This window comes from Triticum aestivum, chromosome 1B (assembly GCF_018294505.1).
Source record: "Triticum aestivum cultivar Chinese Spring chromosome 1B, IWGSC CS RefSeq v2.1, whole genome shotgun sequence".
Classification (NCBI taxonomy): domain Eukaryota; kingdom Viridiplantae; phylum Streptophyta; class Magnoliopsida; order Poales; family Poaceae; genus Triticum; species Triticum aestivum.
The window spans coordinates 15,718,469-15,739,929 of NC_057795.1; the positions used below are offsets into that span (position 1 = coordinate 15,718,469).

General features: G+C 47.0%; 1 pseudogene; it reads right to left on the reverse strand.

Moving 5' to 3' along the window:
- Nucleotides 1-7,626: 7,626 nt before the first annotated feature.
- LOC123075888 (uncharacterized) overlaps nt 7,627-21,461 on the reverse strand; it is a 37,439-nt pseudogene continuing 23,604 nt past the window's right edge.

Here is a 21,461-nt window from a genome sequence, read left to right on the forward strand (position 1 = left end):
ATTTTGAATACAAGACTAACCTACAAATTGGTGAACATTTAAAATTTTCAAAAAATTTAAAATTTGAGAGCATGTTCTAGATTTGTGAAAATAATTCAAATTTTGAAAGTTATTCAATTAAAGGCTAATTTTCAAATCGACGAACGTTTTAGTAATTCAAGACTATTTTATTTTTTTAATATTTGAAATTTTTACAAAACAATCATGACCATTTGTTTAATTCGGATATTTTTCAAAATCGTAAACATTTTCATATTTGCAGATTTAAATTCAGGAACTTTTTCAGAATCATGAACATTTTTCTAATTTTTATGAATTTCTCAAGGTTCACAAACATTATTTCAATTCATGACATTTGAAAAAAATCATGACATTTTTTGAATTCATAAACATTGTTTCACTTTCAGCTCTGTGATGACCTTTTATTTAGCCAAAGGCATCTTTGTTGTGCTGTAGCTTCGGCTACACTAGACTCTTTATTTATGCATGTGGCCTAGACTCGGCTGAATGTTGCCCTTCGGTTGTGGCAATACCCTCGAAGTGTTATGGTTTGTTCATAGTGGATTGAAGCTCTTTGTGTATAGTGGTGGTGCTCATAGTGCAGACTCTCATTGGTGACACTGGTAGAGGTTGAAGGCCCTCCTTTTCTCTATGGCTACTCATTCTTCTTTGGACGTGCTAGAGATTTTCCACGATGATCTGAGTGGTAGACGTGTGTTATGAAGCTCTCTCGGCTAGGACTCAGATACTTGATGCCCTTATAAAATTTGCTGGTGATTCGTTGTTGGGTATGATAACCTTGGTTGTGCATGCTCTTTGTTTGGGTGTGGACTAGGTTGCTCGTTGCCCTTAGGTTGCGTAAATAATTTTTAGGCGGCATGGTTTTGTCTTGTCCGATTGGACCTCTTCATCTAGGATGGCGGAGCATCTCGAGCATACCGCCACTAGTGAAGCTGAGGAAGTTGAAGTTCCGCCGTTTCTTCCTTTTTTGACACATGCCCTGTTGTCTTCTTGACGCAACTTGTCTTTTTGGTCGTTGTACATGATGTATTCCAAACACTCTTAGCGAAATAAAACAAACCGATGGTGTTTTTCGTAAAAAAAAAGTTGCATTCTTCTAAAACGTCATAACCGAAGCCATGCGGAAAGAGATGTAGTAATGAAGAAATTATGTGGAATCCGGACAATACCTGATTAAGATTTTTCTTCTTCTTTACTTTGATGGATCTTGGAGGCTACAATAGGGATAGCCGAGTCCACAGGAGCATGGTACACCAGCCTGCCCGATCATAGCATCCACAATTGGGATAATCTTCAAGAAGTCTTCATCAAGAATCTCCTGATGACCTACAAGCGGACAAGAATGTGTGGCATCTTGCCCTTTGTGTTCAAGAGGAGGGTGAATCATACTAAGAATACCTCCACCGTTTCTCCGTGAAGAAGAACCACCCAAAGGACATCACAAAGGGCGAGGTCATCTCTGCCTTTCAAAAATGTGTCCGGGACGAATTCCTGACTCACATGTTAGGGCGAGTATGTCCTAGGACCACTCACCATCTCTTTGACCAAACCAACAAGTACACCATCGTCATTGAGGCCGTCCACATCTAAAACAGATGACTAAAGAAAAGATAAAAAGGATTCCCATGTCTTTTCAAAGCTAAAGGACAGTGTCAAATAGTCTACGAAAAACAAAAACCACAACAAGCACAAGAGTGGCGTAGGCACTAGTGGAGGTGAACTCATTGACGATGCCGACATTACAATCAACGCTCTAATCATCTATTTGAATGGCGTCAACCACCTCCCCATTCTCTTCACTTCACCTGCTATTTAGTCACCTCACCTCTCCTATCATCAACCGGAGCACACCTCCAATGAAAGATGCCATCCCACTAGGCTATAGTCACGTGTGATAATAAAGGCCCAGTAACCACATTGTGGCCCAAGCCCACGACTCAGAATCCACGTACACATCTTCACCTTGCCGCACAAGACATGCAATCTTCGATAGACGTACCACAGATTCATTAGCTAGGACAATTCTTAGCCGACTCAGGACATGGACCCCCCCCCCCCCCCCCTTTTTTTTGCGGGGGAAATATTGAGAGCTTTATTGCTTGAAAGTGTTCGCTGGGCAGTCAGCCAGTAGGCTACTGATCAGGAAGCTAGGAGTACTTTCGATCCAGCTTTCGGTCACGTCAATTGTGCAAGCTTGCTTGGCACAAATATGAGCAGGACCATTAGCCGATCTTACAATATGGCGAATATCAAAAAAAGTGAAACTACCAGAGAGCTCTCCAATTTCTAACAAAATGGGTGCCACGACCGATCGAGAGTCGTGGCGATTGTTCCAGAGGTTGGCGACCTCCGAGCAGTCCGTCTCCACAATGACGCGTGAAAAACCCCTTAGACATGCGAAGATAACTCCGTCGCGCACTGCCATCGCCTCTGCAATGAAGGGATCCGTAAGTCCGGGGTATGGCTTACTCCATGCACCCAGAAATGAGCTAGAGGATCGGGCGACACCCCCTGCTCCTCCTTTGTCATCTTCTCGCTTGATTGCCGCATCGGTGTTGATGGTGACGAAACCCTCTTCGGGTGGCCGCCACCCATGCCCGGACATGGTCAGTGCTAGCTGCCGCGGCACCTCAAGAAGAGATAACGCCTCCTGAGTGCGTCGTACAGAGCTTGCCGGATTAAGCTTATCCTCACCGTGTGTCAATCTGTTCCTCGAGTGCCAAATGGACCACATGACCGAAACGATCACTGCTCGGTCCCTGGAAGTAAAGCGATCATCACAAATGATGTCTTCTGCCCAGGTCACAGGGTGTAGCCGCGGTAACTTGAAGTCGAAGAGCTGCTGCGCTTCTTCCCAAAATTGTCCCGCATGTGAGCACTCCAATAGTGCATGCAATAGGTTCTCCTGTGAAGCCAGACATATCTTGCATAGATTTTGTTGTTCGATGTGCCGGTGCATGAGTGTGCTTTCATCTGGTAAAATGCCTCGAAGCACTCGCCAAAAAAATACACGCACCTTGGGCAACACATTCAATTTCCAGAGATCATTCCACATCCGTTGTTTATCTGTTGAAGATCCGGTAGCCTGCCCTTCCTCTAGAGCCTGAAGCTCGTTACGAGTCACTAGAGCGCGGTACGCCGACTTAACGGTGTAGTTGCCTGATATTTCATGTGCCCAAGCCAAGAAATCATCCCCTCCTCCAGCACGTAGTGGGATATTCAAGATTGCTTCTGCGTCCGGAGTGATGAAGTTTTCACGGATAAGATCCCACTGCCAAGTCCAATTGTCCGTGTCAATGAGGTCGCTTACCAATGTGACGTTTGCTGCGGGTGGGCGAAACAGTGGAGTCATGGTGTGTGTTGATGGTATCCACCGGTCATCCCATATAGAGATTGTCGTTCCATCTCCCACACGTTTGATGAGCCCCGTGATCAAAGCCTCCCTGCCCGCTATGATGGCCCTCCAGGTGGCGGAGGAAGAACTTGGAGTTCTAGCGTGCATGAAGTCTGTGTCGGGGAAGTACCTGCCCTTGAGTACTCTTGCACATAGGGTATTAGGCTTCGTGATCAAGCGCCAGCCTTGTTTACCCAGTAGTGCTATGTTGAAAAGGTGGAGATCTCGAAATCCCATCCCACCCTTACACTTTGGTGTTGTCAGTTCCTTCCAAGAAATCCAGTGCATAGACCTCTTATCGATTGAACTACTCCACCAATACTTGGCCATACAAGACCTCAAGCTCTTGCATACCTTTTTGGTTAACAGGAAGACACTCATGCTGAAAGTTGGGATAGCCTGAATGATTGATTTTAGCAACGTTTCCCGCCCAGCACAAGCAAAGAGTCTTTCTGACCAGCCTTGCATTTTACTTCTGGATCTTTCCCCTATGTGATCGAAGGTGCCGCTGGTGATTTTACCCACTGCGGTGGGGAGCCCCAAATATCTCTCGCTGAATGCCTCGACATGAACATCCAGTATGTTTTTGATAGCTTGCCTGCATCCATGTGTTGTGTTCGGACTGAAGAAAATTGCACTCTTTTCTCTGTTTACTCTTTGTCCCGAAGCCGCGCCATAGATGCGCAATATACTGTTCAATCTTGCCGCATTCCCGGAGTCGGCCTTCATGAAAATGAGGTTGTCATCTGCAAAGAGCAGATGATTTACCCAAGGTGCCCGAAGATTCGCTCTTATGCCTATGTCGACAACACCATAATGTTTTAGAAGACAAGAGAAACCTTCTGCACATAAAAGAAAAAGGAAGGGTGACATGGGGCAGCCTTGGCGCAGGCCCCTGGATAGATCAAAATAAGGTAATAGCTTCCCATTCACCCGAACTGAGAACCGAACGGAAGTCACACACTTCATGATCAGTCTTACAAAATTTGCCGCGAAGCCAAACTTGAGCAAGATAGCTTCCAGGTAGCTCCATTCAACACGATCATACGCTTTCATCATATCAAGTTTGACAGCGCATGCATAGTTCTTCCCCTTCTTCCTCCGTCGCATTGTGTGAATGCTCTCAAACGCCACAAGGACGTTATCTGTGATCAGTCACCTGGGGATGAATGCACTTTGTTCTTCACTAACAATCTCATCCATGAATTCTCGAAGTATGTTGGTGATAACCTTCACCGCTAGTTTGTATAGGACAGGGCATAACGAGATTGGACGATACTGAGAAATTGACTGCGGATTCCGTACCTTGGGAATTAGTGTGATTGACGTGTCGTTCATGCCCAACGGTAGTTCTCCCCCGTTCAAAAAATCCAGAACTGCAACGGTTACATCTTCACCAAGAAGTTTCCAGTGTTTTTGAAAGAAACCTGCCATGAATCCATCGACCCCTGGTGCTTTCGATGGTGACATCTGAAAAAGAGCCGTGCGCACTTCGCCTGGTTCGAAGGGTTTATTCAGTGCATCGTTCATGGCGGGTGTGACACGCTCAGGGACATGTGATAGCAGCTCGCTGGCGTCCGAAGGCCCCTGCGATGCATACAATTTCTGGTAGAAGTTCAAAATCTCCACCTGATCCTCCTCTGCATTAGCACAAACTGTTCCATCCGGCCTTCGCAGTCCAGATATCATATTGACTCTCTGTCTCTATTTCGCTTGCGCTTGAAAGTATCCCGAGTTGCAATCCCCGTCGCGTAGCCATAGCACACGCGAGCATTGACGAAGCCAGATTTCCTCCTGGCGAAGAGCTTCCCGTAATTTGGCCATCGTGTTTTTCTCCTCCTCCGAAGGACCTCGTTCAACTGACTGCCTCCGCAATTTATCCAGCTTTTGCTGTAGTTTCTGGACTGTCCTCGCGAGGCATCCGAATTCTTTCTTTCCCCAAGGTTCAAGTTTCTGCTGCATGGCACTCAGAGAGTTCAACACTCCTTGCAGGTTAGGTGTGCGTTGCTGGTCTAACCAGCATTCAGCCACCACGCTCTCATAGTCCAAATGTGTCTGCCACACATTTTCATACCGGAAGGGTCGTTCACCCCTACACATTGTGTCACCGCGCTGCTCCCTATATTCCATGCGCACAAAGCAATGATCTGACTCGACTGCGCTGATGTGACGAACTACAATGTGCCCGAACTGTTGCCTGAATGCCTCGTTTGCGAAGGCCCGATCAATTCACGTTTTTACATTGGCTCCACCCGCCTGACGGTTGTCCCAAGTAAAAGGAACCCCAGTCCAACCAAGGTCTTGGAGCTCACACTCATCAATAGCTTCCCGAAACGCCCTCATCTGCCCCTCTGGACGAGGTGAACGACTATAGTGCTCTTCTCCATAGAGCGTTTCGTTGAAATCACCAATGCATAACCATGCATTGTGAGGAATGGCGTGCAGAGTACGAAGGAACCGCCAACTTTGCTTCCTGTCTTCGACTCTTGGAGCGCCATAGAACCCTGTAAATCTCCACTCAAAAGAGTTTTGATCTTTCTTCCGCACCACTGCATCGATGTGGCCAGAACTAAAGTTTTTAAGTTCAACTGAGACATTTCTTGACCAAAACAATCCGATGCCTCCGCTTAAACCAACACTGTTTACTGCAAAACAACCCTCGAAACCCAAAGTGAACTTCAGGTTCTCCACCCTTGCTGCCCTTATCTTTGTTTCCATGACAAAGAGTAAGGTAGGCCCTTCTTGCTTCACGACGCTGCGAAGCTCCCGAACTGCCTCGGGGTTCCCAAGCCCCCGACAGTTCCAACTGATGACACTCATTGGGATGGGCAGCGCTGCGCCGCAGCTGCTGCCGAGTTCTCTGGTGTAGGTCTCTTTTTCTTAGGCTCTCTCTCCAAGCCCCTAAGCTCATCCCCTTCTGGGTCCCCACTCACTCCCTCTGCCCCTTCTGGGTGTTCACTGTGGTGATGTTCATCGGCAGTAAGGAGTAGAGGGGTTTCAACTCTACGATAGACCTGCTTCGGTACATCCTTCCGTATAGCATTAACCCTGTTTTTACCAGAGAATTGACCTCTGCAGTTTCTCCCACATTGCTTGAGTTTTTGGATTCTCTCTTGCTGCTGGGTCCAGATTTTTCCTCTTTGTTCTGGTGCTCACCCGATGCAGCTTTCCACTTATCGTCAGGTGCTCTCAGCTTTGGTCCGAACATGAGATCTCCGTTCTTGTCCCGAGGGCCAGGTGCTGGGCAATATAGATCACTATGTCCCAAGCGGCCACAAGAGAAGCAAAAGTGGGGGACTTGTTCATATTGGATATCATATAGTTCCTCTTTCTTTCTCTTGGCCGAGTTGATCAAGATCCACCTCCGGAGAGGTTTATTAACATCGATTGACACTCTTGCTCGCAGAAAACCCCCAATATGGTCAAAGTGGACTGAAGTAGCGTTCTTATCGATCTGCTGAGCAATCAGACGCCCCCAAGAATCATCTCTCGGATTATAGGGCAGATTTGGGATCCTAACCCACATGTGTAGACGGTCAAAAGTGACCTCATCTAGCCTCATATGATCCTCAAAATCAGCAAGAATTACTGCATGCTTGCTAACATGCCACGGCGAGCCCGCCCAGATGCGATCGCGATCTCTCTGGGTCTCGAACTCTGCCACAAAGGTGTTCTCTCCCATGGATCTGAACTGCAGACCCCTAGGGTTTCCCCACGCTGGCCTAAGTGCGTTGCGTATAGTCTGGATGTGTAGTAGATGGCGATGGAGCACCTTCCCGGCCATTAGCCACTTCTGCGGCTTCCCTTCATCAGCATCATCGATCACAAGAGGCGTAGCCTCTTCGTCGGTGATCCCTAGCTTCCCGAGTTCCTCTTCCAGCCTCACCCGGGCCGACCGAGGGGAGTCGGGGTCCGCCCCTCTGCTTGCGCTTGAGGGCGACGCTGCCATCCTTCGTCGGAGATCAGAAGCGGCCCGCCCGATCAAGTCCGGCGGCCGCCGTCAAGTCCACCCCGAAACCCTAGTCGCCCAAGGGTTTTTAGGTTTCGAGAGGAAAACAGCTCCCCCCCCCCCCCCCCCGTCATTTGAGGAGTGTTACCAGAATAAATTACATCATCAACTTGACTTTACCAGAAAAATTACATCATAAAGCTCGTCCAAATCTTCCAAGTAGTTGCTAGTTAATTCATTCACTAGTGCCGATTTATTTTCCTCAAGCATTTGTAAAGGATATATATCCATTCTTTATCATCCACTCCATACTCCAGTGGTTGTTAACGTTCTTGTAGGTCCAGTAAGCCCATCCAAAGGTGGCTTGCCAATACACATCCATTTGTGCATTCCCGAACCTCTGGTAATCTTCCTTCATTGCACCGGATACCTTCCACTCAGCTACCCATTCACCTGCACAGAACATGGGATGCATGAGATGTTGTAGACCTAGTTAGGTGGTGTTTGGTTTTCTAGTCCTAGGACTTCTTCTAGTCCCTAGGACTTTTTGAAAAAGACTCTCAGAGGGTGTTTGTTTCCAGGGACTTATTGGTTTAGGGACTTAAAAAAGTCTCTATAAGTCCCATTTAAACCAAACAGGAGGGACTTATAGGGACTTAAAGTGGGCATTTGGGATTTATGAAATAAGACTCTCAAGGAGAGTCTTATAGGGACTTATAGTTGTAATATGGTCTTATAGGGACTTATAAGTCCCAGGAACCAAACAGGTAGGGACTTTTTAGGGACTTGGGACTTATCAGTTGGGACTAAAAAAATCCTAGGACTTATGAACCAAACAGGGCCTCAAGGAGGTGCTTCTAAGGTGATGTTTGGTTCTCTAGTCCTAGGACTTTTTCTAGTCCCTATGACTTTTTAAAAAAGACTCTTAAGGAGGTGCTGGGTGTTTGGTTCAGGGACTTTTTAGTCCCAGAGACTAGAAAAAGTCTCTAAAAAGTCCCTAGGAACCAAACGGAAGGGACTATTTCTACAGGGACTAGAAAAAGACTCTACTGGAGAGTCTTTTTTGATTAGTCCCTGGGACTAGAAAAAGTCCTAGGACTTCTAAACCAAACACCCTCTAAGGATTTTTAGCAAAAAGTCCCAAGAAAGTCCCTCATGTTTGGTTTGCTAGGGACTTTTTTAGTCCCAACACAAAAAACTCCTTGAAACCAAACACCCTCTAAGGACTTTTAACAAAAAGTCTCAAAAAGGTCCCACCCTATTTGGTTTGCTAGGGACTTTTTCTAGTCTCAACACAAAAAAGTCCCTGGAACCAAACACCCCCTTAGTTTTCACTGGAAACACTCCTTGTATGAGTTTGCAGAAAAGAATGACGGAGCTACAGGTGGGCGAGGGGGAGCCATGCCCCATATATACTTCAAAGTTTCATGTGAAATAGTAAAAGAAATTGTGTTTGGCCACCACAATGATTGGTAATTTCATCTATTCGTAGCCCCTTCCCTGGCAAAAATTTCATGCATGCTCCAACTTCCAAGCAGGACCCGATTTTTACAATATCACACACTTACCAACAAATGTGAGAGCGCCAATTCTCCTTGAGAGAGTCCTGAGATCATTGGCAATGGTGTTCCTCACGTAATCAATGTTCTGCTGCACAGTGAAAGTATTAAACTTGTTGTCGAACAGTGTGTAGTAGTGCACGTCAATGACATATCTCGGGAACATTCCAGCAAAGTCGAGGAGCTCGGTCGAAGGTGCCGCCAGACGGTTCGACATGATCACATAGGTCGTAAGCAAGTGCTTCCTGACTGTGTTGTACGCGTCTCGGTAGTACCTTTTCAGGCTATCCAGGGACACATCAGGAGCCGGCGGTTCGTTCATCAGCTCCACCGCGAGGAGACCTAGTCGCCTAGCATACCTGTATGTACATCAAATGTGAAGAGGAATTAACAAGGAGATCAAATTACTCAGCTGGTCTCCTGAATGCTAGAAATAATCTTGCCCTGTGCTGCTAGGTTTATTTTAATATGTTATTAAGATATTTGGTATTGCCTTTTTTTATCTTATTACGGCAAACTTCGTAGCCAATCTATATATACTAAGAAAATGTGACTTAAATTTTGTTTCACTTTTTAGGTGAATTAATTAACAGATAGTACATACCTAGCTGCGAGGAAATCGATCACTTACACAGTTTGCACGATGTTAGAGTCGGTGGTTCCCCAGCTCTGTGTGCCGTCCTTTGTAGAGCAGTGCTCATTGGGGCTCTGCCCCCCAGGAGCTGCATGCAAGTCTATGATCATGCCCAGCTTGTGTGCCCTGAATGTACATCCACAAAAATATTCATAAATAGTTCCTTTCAAAAATTATTGATAACAAATCTGATGGCTCTTATTGAAGTTTTTAAATTAGACTACGTACTCTGCCCATCTGAAAGCATTGTCCAAGGCTTGGAGAGAGCCTCCAATGTACGGAGCCGGAGGATTATCGCCGCTGGCGATCCACCATCCCACCGGGATCCTTACTGCGTTTAGCCCATTTGCCGCCATGAAGCTGAAGTCGTCTTCGACGATGTATGTGTTCCAATGGTTCTGCCAAGTGCCAAACATGGAATCAACAAAATTGAACTGCCAACAAATGATACTTATTCAAAATTGCTCGAGATACTAACCTTTATAATTACTAGAACACTGAAATTAAATCAATATAAGAACTCTAAAGACTATGGAGCTACCAATTGAAACACCAGGTAGCTTGCTAGGCTAGAGATACCAACCGAAAAAGAATTGGCAATTTGTTTTAATCGAAACATTAGCTACCAATAAAGAAGTCAGGCTCAGCTTACTTACCCTCATGACCACTGCAGCTTTCTCTGCGCCATAGCCATTGCAGACTTGGTACTCCCCTTGCAGGCCCCCAACACCGACGGGTCATCGTCCCCCCAGCTCGTACTCTCGCCGGAATCAGCCGTCAATGAACCATCTTTGTTTGCCTGCCAACAATGAGAATTGACTTGTAATTTAGGAGTATGAATATAGTACTAAGAAATTAATGAGGTCAACTGAGTAGCACTTCAAAGAAGAAAAGAAAAATATAATGATGTCAACTGATCAGGACAGTGTTTACTCTCAACCAAAAAAAAAAACTGATCAAGACAGTGTTACCTGCAGGAAGAGCATCTCCAGCCGTTCGGCCCCCCAGTGCGCCGAAAAAGGGCGGCCTGGGGGCGAGCCGGCACTAGATCGGCCCCTAGGGTTCGGTTCGCTCCCAGTCACAGGCCCACGGTTGCCGTGGGTTCGGCGAAGTACAGTTCAATTTTTTTTTTGCAAACTCGGCGACTTTTGCATGAACTCGGCCATATTTCCTCGAAATTTGTACAAAACTTGAAAACATACATGAACTACGCCTAATAACTAAAAAGCCTAGCCGCTACCGCCGCCTTCTACATGCCGAGAAGCCTGTAGAAGCGGGTGTAGTCGCCGTTGTCGTCGTCGTCGCGCGCCCTGCTGCAGCCCTCGCCGGGGTCCCTGTATGCCCGACGCTGGTGGCGCACCTGCTCGCGGACGTAGTCCTCCTTCACCCATTGGAGGGCGGACTCGTCGTCGGGGGCCACCATGGCGGTGTGCTCCGGCTTCACGGGGAGCATGTCCGGCTCGGGCTTCGGACGGACCAGGCGGAGGGAGCGCCTCGTCGGTGTTGTCGCTGGCGAGGGCTCGTTGATGACGAGGGCGCCGTTGCGAACGCGACGCCCGAGCGGTGTCCCCTCCGGCTCGGGCTTGACGGGGCGGAGGGTCGGTGAGCCGGAGCCCGACGACGAGGATGACCCCAGCTCCATTCGCCGCGGCATCCAGGAACTACCGCGGTGGCGGGAGAAAGAGGGCCGCGTCGGGTACTCGAGGCGCGGCACGTTGCCGGTTTTGATGTGGTTGAGGACGGCATCGAGTGTGCTGGCGGGGACGCCCCACCACACACGCCGTCCTTCGGAGTTGAGGCGGCCGCGGGGGATGATGCCGTTGACGGAGGCGATCTGCTCCTCGCGGCGGCACTCGAAGTACAGTGTCCATAGCGTTTCGCTGTCGGGCGCGTACCTCGGTTCGTTCCGCTGCTCCTCCGTCAGCGACGAGCGGATGCGGGCGATCTCCGCCCGCCGTGCCGCCCCTTCGGGCACCGGCAGCACCGGGACGCCGGCGGCGCTCAGTCTCCACGAACCCGCACGCGCATGTCGGGGGACGCCGGGTACTGGGCCTCATACAGAAGGCGCGCCTCCGGCTCCTGGAGGTGTCGGCGGCCGAAGCCGTTCGCCGCTCTGCCGTCACCTGGGTATCTCTCCACCATGGCTTCGCTCGTCGGCGGGCAGGGGTGGTGGGGGAGCTCGTGGGCGGGGAGAAGGCTTTCTCATGGGAGGGAAAGGGGGAGGCTGTGGCGCTCACTGGCGGGGAGGGGCGCCTTTTATAGCTGAAGCGGGGTGGCAGGGGGGGCATGCGGGCGGGACACGCGTCAGCGGCGTCTTCAATGCGCCACTCGTGAGGCATCAACGGAGGCTGACCGGCGCGGCAACCTTCACACTGATTCCCGCGGGAACCGAGGCGATGAGGTCGACGAAGCGGCCGTCTCGCTGACTCGGCGGGCCGGTGACTGTTTCGTGCCAAAACACTCGCCCCGGCGCTCCCGGGCGCCCCCCGGCGCGTCGGGTTTGGCCTGGGTCCGCCGGCGCTGATTTCGGCCCAAGCCGGTGAAAAACGGGCTCCTGGGGCGCGACTGGGCCGTTTTTTCGGTGCCGGCACAAAAAAAATGCCTGGGGAGGCCGTTCTGGGGGCGCGGCTGGAGATGCTCTAACTTGAACATCTCAGACGGCCCCGGCGAGGTGACCGTCGCCACCAGAATGCCAGTGCTCCCGACGCCCACAAACTAGTTGCCGAACACCTTGAAGTTGAAGGTCGTCTGGTAGATCCGCCAGAGCTTGAAGGTCTCCCAGCCCGATGCAGTAGCCCGGTTCGCGACGAGGGCCCCGCCGCCACCCTGCTCGGCAGCCACATAGGCATTATGCGTCACGGACTTGTACTGCAGCTGGGTGCCATCCTGCTCGGCATGCAGAAATCACGAGATCAAGTTAACACCATATGCCATTTTCTGAGAGAAGTTAGAGAAACTAAGCTAGCTAGGTCAATTGCTTACGAGGAGATCTTTGTTGGGGATGCCGTCAAAGACGGAGGGCAGGATCCAGCCCTCAGTGACATGCCAGCCGCCGAGGTTCACCGCCCGGATTCGGGGGCGAGGAGAAACCGGATTCAGGGGCGGATTAATTGCTATCTGAGCTTGGGAGAGGCGACACAGCCATGAACAATAGCACAGGAGGAGGAGACAGACGTAAGAGCATCTCCAGCCGCGCCCTCAGAACGGCCTCCCCAGACGATTTTTTTGTGCCGGAGCCGAAAAAATGGCCCAGTCGCGCCCCAGGAGACCCTTTTTCACCGGCTTGGGCCGAGATCAGCGCCGGCGGACCCAGACCGAATCCGACGTGCTGGGGGGCGCCCGGGGCCGCCGGGGCGAGTGGTTTTCGCGTGAAATAGCTGCAGGCCCGCCGAGTCAGCGAGACGGGCACTTCGTCACCCTCATCACCTCGGTTCCCGCAGGAATCAATGCCAAGGCTGTCGCACTGCCGCCGCCGGTCAGCCTTGCCATTGATTCCTCACGGGCGGCGCGTCACGGGGCGGCGCGGCGACCCCTCCCCTCACGCCACGCGTACACACGGGCGTGGCTATATAAGCCGGTGGCCTCCCTCGCCTCTGGCCACACCAGCCCTAGCCGCCGAGGTCTCCCTCTTCAGTCGGCCGCCTGTCTGAAGGAAATATGCCCTAGAGGCAATAATAAAGTTATTATTTATTTCCTTATATCATGATAAATGTTTATTATTCATGCTAGAATTGTATTAACCGGAAACATAATACATGTGTGAATACATAGACAAACATAGTGTCACTAGTATGCCTCTACTTGACTAGCTCGTTTATCAAAGATGGTTATGTTTCCTAACCATGGACAAAAGAGTTGTCATTTGATTAACGAGATCACATCATTAGGAGAATGATGTGATTGACTTGACCCATTCCGTTAGCCTAGCACTTGATCGTTTAGTATGTTGCTATTGCTTTCTTCATAACTTATACATGTTCCTGTAACTATGAGATTATGCAACTCCCGTTTACCGGAGGAACACTTTGCGTGCTACCAAACGTCACAACGTAACTGGGTGATTATAAAGGAGTACTACAGGTGTCTCCAACGGTACATGTTGAGTTGGCATATTTCAAGATTAGGTTTTGTCACAGCGATCGTCGGAGAGGTATCTCTGGGCCCTCTCGGTAATACACATCATTATAAGGCTTGCAAGCAATGTGACCAATGAGTTGGTTACGTGATGATGCATTACAGAACGAGTAAAGAGACTTGCCGGTAACGAGATTGAACTAGGTATTGGATACCGATGATCAGACCTCGGGCAAGTAACATACCGATGACAAAGGGAACAACGTATGTTGTTATGCGGTTTGACCGATAAAGATCTTCGTAGAATATGTAGGAACCAATATGGGCATCCAGGTCCCGCTATTGGTTATTGACCGAGAATGGTTCTAGGTCATGTCTACATAGTTCTCGAACCCATAGGGTCCGCACGCTTAAGGTTTCGATGACAGTTTTATTATGAGTGTATGAGTTTTGATGTACCGAAGGAGTTCGGAGTCCCGGATGAGATCGGGGACATGACGAGGTGTCTCGAAATGGTCGAGACGTAAATATCGATATATTGGACGACTATATTCGGAGTTCGGAAAGGTTCCGAGTGATTCGGGTATTTTCGGGGGTACCGGGGAGTTACGGGAATACGAGGAAGAAGCATTGGGCCTCTTGGGCCAAGTGGTGGAAGAGAGGAGGAAGGGCGCGCGGCCCCCCTAGCCCAAACCGAATTGGACTAGGGGGCCGGCCCCCCTTTCCTTCTTCTCCTCCCTCTCCTTCCTTCTCCTTCTCCTCCCCTTCCTTCCCTTCTCCTAGTAAGGACTTGGAAAGAGGGGGGAATCCTACTTGGAGTAGGATTGCCCCCCTTGGGCGCGCCTCCTCTCCTTGGCCGGCCCCCTCCCCCTTGCTCCTTTATATACGGGGGCAGGGGGGCACCCCATGACACACAAGTTGATCTACGGATCGTGCCTTAGCCGTGTGCGGTGCCCCCCTCCACCATATTCCACCTCGATCATCTCGTCGCGGAGTTTAGGCGAAGCCCTGCGTCGGTAGAACATCATCATCGTCACCATGCCGTCGTGCTGACGGAACTCATCTCCGGAGCTCGGCAGGATCGGAGTCCGGGGATCATCATCGAGCTGAACGTGTGCTGAACTCGGAGGTGCCGTACGTTCGGTACTTGGATCGGTCGGATCGTGAAGACGTACGACTACATCAACCGCGTTGTGCTAACGCTTCCGCTTACGGTCTACGAGGGTACGTGGACGAACACTCTCCCCTCTCGTTGCTATGCCATCACCATGATCTTGCGTGTGCATAGGAAATTTTTTGAAATTACTACGTTCCCCAACAGTGGCATCCGAGCCTAGGTTTTATTGTTGATGTTATATGCACGAGTAGAACACAAGTGAGTTGTGGGCGATATAAGTCATACTGCTTACCAGCATGTCATACTTTGGTTCGGCGGTACTGTTGGATGAAGCGGCCCGGACCGACAGTACGCGTACGCTTACGCGAGACTGGTTTTATCACCGTGCTATGCACACAGGTGACTAGCGGGTGTCAGTTTCTCCAACTTTAGTTGAACCAAGTGTGGCTACGCCCGGTCCTTGCGAAGGTTAAAACAGCACCAACTTGACAAACTATCGTTGTGGTTTTGATGCGTAGGTAAGAACGGTTCTTGCTCAGCCCGTAGCAGCCATGTAAAACTTGCAACAACAAAGTAGAGGACGTCTAACTTGTTTTTGCAGGGCATGTTGTGATGTGATATGGTCAAGACGTGATGAGATATAAGTTGTTGTTTAAGATGATCATGTTTTGTTGAAGTTATCGGCAACTGGCAGAAGCCCTATGGTTGTCTCTTTGTTGCATAAAGATGCAAGTGCCAAATAATTGCTTTACTTTATCGCTATGCGATAGCAATAGTTGCAAGAGCAATAGTTGGCGAGACGACCATGTGATGACACATTGATATAGATCAAGATGATGAAGATCATGGTGTCGTGCCGGTGACGATAGAGATCATGACAGTACTTTGGAGATGGAGATCAAAGGCGCAATATGATCATGGCCATATCATGTCACATATTTTGATTGCATATGATGTTTATCTATTATACATCTTATTCTTGCTTTGATTGACGGTAGCATTTTAAGATGATCTCTCACTAATTATCAAGAAGTGTTCTCCCTGAGTATGCACCATTGCCAAAGTTCGTCGTGCCCAGACACCACGTGATGATCGGGTGTGATAAGCTCTACGTCCATCTACAACGGGTGCAAGCCAGTTTTGCACACGCGGAATACTCAGGTTAAACTTGACGAGCCTAGCATATGCAGATATGGCCTCGGAGCATGGAGACCGAAAGGTCGAGCGTGAATCATATAGTAGATATGATCAACATAGTGATGTTCACCATTGAAAACTACTCCATCTCACGTGATGATCGGTTATGGTTTAGTAGATTTGGATCACGTGATCACTTAGATGACTAGAGAGATGTCTATCTAAGTGGGAGTTCTTAAGTAATATGATTAAATGAACTTAAATTTATCATGAACTTAGTCCTGGTAGTATTTTGCAAATTATGTTGTAAGATCAATAGCTTGCTTTGTTGCTTTCATATGTTTATTTTGATATGTTCCTAGAGAAAACTGTGTTGAAAGATGTTAGTAGCAATGATGCGGATTGGATCCGTGATCTGAGGTTTATCCTCATTGCTGCACAGAAGAATTATGTCCTTAATGCACCGCTAGGTGACAGACCTATTGCAGGAGCAGATGCAGACGTTATGAACGTTTGGCTAAGCTTAATATGATGACTACTTGATAGTTTAGTGCACCATGCTTAACGGCTTAGAATCGGGACTTCAAAGATGTTTTGAACATCATGGACCATATGAGATGTTCCAGGAATTGAAGTTAATATTTCAAGCAAATACCCGAGTTGAGAGATATGAAGTCTCCAACAAGTTCTATAGCTAAAATTTGGAGGAGAATCGCTCAACTAGTGAGCATGTGCTCAGATTGTCTGGGTACTACAATCGCTTGAATCAAGTGGGAGTTAATCTTCCAGATAAGATAGTGATTGACAGAATTCTCTAGTCACCATCACCAAGTTAGTAGAACTTCGTGATGAACTATAGTATGCAAGGGATGATGAAAATGATTCCCGAGTTTTTCATGATGATGAAATCGATGAAGGTAGAAATCAAGAAAGAACATCAAGTGTTGATGGTTAACAAGACCACTAGTTTCAAGAAAAGGGCAAAGGGAAAGAAAGGGAACTTCAAGTGGAAAGACAAGCAAGTTGTCACTCCCACGAAGAAGCCCAAAGCTGAACCAAAGCCTGAAACTGAGTGCTTACACTGCAAAGGAAATGGTCACTAGAAACGGAAATGCCCTGAATATTTGGTGGATAAGAAGGATGGCAAAGTGAACAAGGGTATATTTGATATACAGGTTATTGATGTGTGCCTTACTAGTGTTTATAGTAGCCCCTGAGTATTTGATACTTGTTCGGTTGCTAAGATTAGTAACTCGAAACAGGAGTTACAGAATAAACAGAGACTAGTTGAAGGGGAAGTGTCGATGAGTGTTGGAAGTAGTTCCAAGATTGATATGATCATCATCGCACACTCCCTATACTTTTGGGATTAGTGTTAAAGCTAAATAAATGTTATTTGGCGTTTGCGTTGAGCATGAATATGATTTGATCATGTTTATTGCGATACGGTTATTCATTTGAAGTTAGAGAATAATTGTTGTTCTGTCTACATGAATAAAACCTTCGATGGTTACACACCCAATGAAAATGGTTCATTGGATCTCGATCGTAGTGATACACATATTCATAATATTAAAACCAAAAGATGCAAAGTTAATAATGATAGTGCAACTTATTTGTGGCACTGCCGTTTAGGTCATATTGGTGTAAAGTGCATGAAGAAACTCCATGCTGATGGGATTTTGGAATCACTTGATTATGAATCACTTGATGCTTGCGAACCATGCCTCATGGGCAAAATGACTAAGACTCCGTTCTCCGGAACAATGGAGCGTGTTGGGGAACGTAGTAATTTCAAAAAATTTCCTACGCACACACAAGATCATGGTGATGCATAGCAACGAGAGGGGAGAGTGTTGTCTACGTACCCTCGTAGACCGAAGCGGAAGCGTTAACACAACGTAGAGGAAGTAGTCGTACGTCCTCCCGGTCCAACCGATCCAAGCACCGTTACTCCGGCACCTCCGAGTTCTTGACACTTCATGTGACCTTGTTAATCAAATAACAACTCCTTGTTCATGGTTAGGAAACATAACCATCTTTGATTAACAAGCTAGTCAAGTAGAGGCATACTAGTGACACTCTGTTTGTCCATATATTCACACATGTATTATGTTTCCGGCTAATACAATTCTAGCATGAATAATAAACATTTATCATGATATGAGGAAATAAATAATAACTTTATTATTGCCTCTAGGGCATATTACCTTCAGTCTCCCACTTGCACTAGAGTCAATAATCTAGATTACACAGTAATGATTCTAACACCCATGGAGTCTTGGTGTTGATCATGTTTTCCTCGTGGAAGAGGCTTAGTCAACGGGTTTGCAACATTCAGATCCGTATGTATCTTGCAAATCTCTATGTCTCCCACCTGGACTAGATCCCGGATGGAATTGAAGCGTCTCTTGATGTGCTTGGTTCTCTTGTGAAATCTGGATTCCTTCGCTAAGGCAATCGCTCCAGTATTGTCACAAAAGATTTTCATTGGACCCGATGCACTAGGTATGACACCTAGATCGGATATGAACTCCTTCATCCAGACTCCTTCATTAGCTGCTTCCGAAGCAGCTATGTATTCCGCTTCACACGTAGATCCCGCCACGACGCTTTGCTTTGAACTGCACCAACTGACAGCTCCACCGTTTAATGTAAGCACGTATCCGGTTTGCGATTTAGAATTGTCCGGATCAGTGTCAAAGCTTGCATCAACGTAACCATTTACGATGAGCTCTTTGTCACCTCCATATACGAAAAACATATCCTTAGTCCTTTTCAGGTATTTCAGGATGTTCTTGACCGCTGTCCAGTGATCCACTCCTGGATTACTTTGGTACCTCCCTGCTAGACTTATAGCAAGGCACACATTAGGTCTGGTACACAGCATTGCATACATGATAGAGCCTATGGCTGAAGCATAGGGAACATTTTTCATTTTCTCTCTATCTTCTGCAGTGGTCGGGCTTTGAGTCTTACTCAACTTCACACCTTGCAATACAGGCAAGAACCCTTTCTTTGCTTGATCCATTTTGAACTTTTTCAAAACTTTGTCAAGGTATGTGCTTTGTGAAAGTCCAATTAAGCGTCTTGATCTATCTCTATAGATCTTAATGCCCAATATGTAAGCAGCTTCACCGAGGTCTTTCATTTAAAAACTTTTATTCAAGTATCCCTTTATGCTATCCAGAAATTCTATATCATTTCCAATCACTAATATGTCATCCACATATAATATTAGAAATGCTACAGAGCTCCCACTCACTTTCTTGTAAATACAGGCTTCTCCAAAAGTCTGCATAAAACCAAATGCTTTGATCACACTATCAAAACATTTATTCCAACTCCGAGATGCTTGCACCAGTCCATAAATGGATCGCTGGAGCTTGCACACTTTGTTAGCTCCCTTTGGATCGATAGAACCTTCTGGTTGCATCATATACAACTCTTCTTCCAGAAATCCATTCAGGAATGCAGTTTTTACATCCATTTGCTAAATTTCATAATCATAAAATGCAGCAATTGCTAACATGATTCGGACAGACTTAAGCATCGCTACGGGTGAGAAGGTCTCATCGTAGTCAACCACTTGAACTTGTCGAAAACCTTTTGCAACAAGTCGAGCTTTGTAGACAGTAATATTACCGTCAGCGTCAGTCTTCTTCTTGAAGATCCATTTATTCTCAATTGCTTGCCGACCATCGGGCAAGTCAACCAAAGTCCATACTTTGTTCTCATACATGGATCCCATCTCAGATTTCATGGCTTCAAGCCATTTTGCGGAATCTGGGCTCACCATCGCTTCTTCATAATTCGTAGGTTCATCATGATCTAGTAGCATGACTTCCAGAATAGGATTACCATACCACTCTGGTGCGGATCTTACTCTGTTCGACCTACGAGGTTCTATATTAACTTGATCTGAAGTTCTATGATCATCATCATCAACTTCCTCACTAGTTGGGTTTGACGTCACAGAAACCGGTTCCTATGATGTATTATTTTCCAACAAGGGAGTAGGTACAGTTACCTCATCAAGTTCTACTTTCCTCCCACTCACTTCTTTCGAGAGAAACTCCTTCTCTAGAAAGGATCCATTCTTAGCAACAAATGTCTTGCCTTCGGATCTGTGATAGAAGGTGTACCCAACTGTCTCCTTTGGGTATCCTATGAAGACACATTTCTCCGATTTGGGTTCGAGCTTATCAGGTTGAAGTTTTTTCACATAAGCATCGTAGCCCCAAACTTTAAGAAACGACAACTTTGGTTTCTGGCCAAACCATAGTTCATAAGGTGTCGTCTCAACGGATTTCGACGGTGCCCTATTTAACGTGAATGTGGCCATCTCTAAAGCATAACCCCAAAACAATAGCGGTAAATCTGTAAGAGACATCATAGACCGCACCATATCAAGTAAAGTACGATTACGATGTTCGGACACACCATTACGCTGTGGTGTTCCGGGTGGCGTGAGTTGCGAAACTATTCCACAATGTTTTAAGTGTAGACCAAACTCGTAACTCAAATATTCTCCTCCACGATCAGATCGTAGAAACTTTATTTTCTTGTTACGATGATTTTCAACTTCACTCTGAAATTCTTTGAACTTTTCAAATGTTTCAGACTTATACTTCATTAAGTATATATACCCATATCTACTTAAATCATCAGTGAAGGTGAGAAAATAACGATATCCGCCACGAGCCTCAACATTCATCGGACCACATACATCTGTATGTATGATTTCCAACAAATCTGTTGCTCTCTCCATAGTACCGTAGAATGGCGTTTTGGTCATCTTGCCCATGAGGCACGGTTTGCAAGTACCAAGTGATTCATAATCAAGTGATTCCAAAAGTCCATCAGTATGGAGTTTCTTCATGCGCTTTATACCGATATGACCCAAACGGCAGTGCCACAAATAAGTTGCACTATCATTATCAACTCTGCATCTTTTGGCTTCAACACTATGAATATGTGTATCACTACTATCGAGATTCATCAAAAATAGACCACTCTTCAAGGGTGCATGACCATAAAAGATATTACTCATATAAATAGAACAACCATTATTCTCTGATTTAAATGAATAACTGTATCACATCAAACAAGATCCAGATATAATGTTCATGCTCAACGCTGGCACCAAATAACAATTATTTAGGTCTAATACTAATCCTGAAGGTAGATGTAGAGATAGCGTGCCGACCGCGATCACATCGACTTTGGAACCGTTTCCCACGCGCATCGTCACCTCGTCCTTTGCCAGTGTTCGCTTAATCCGTAGTCCCTGTTTCGAGTTGCAAATATTAGCAACAGAACCAGTATCAAATACCCAGGTGCTACTGCGAGCTCTAGTAAGGTACACATCAATAACATGTATATCACATATACCTTTGTTCACCTTGCCATCCTTCTTATCCGCCAAATACTTGGGGCAGTTCCGCTTCCAGTGACCAGTCTGCTTGCAGTAGAAGCACTCAGTTTCAGGCTTAGGTCCAGACTTGGGTTTCTTCTCTTGAGCAGCAACTTGTTTGCTGTTCTTCTTGAAGTTCCCCTTCTTCTTCCCTTTTCCC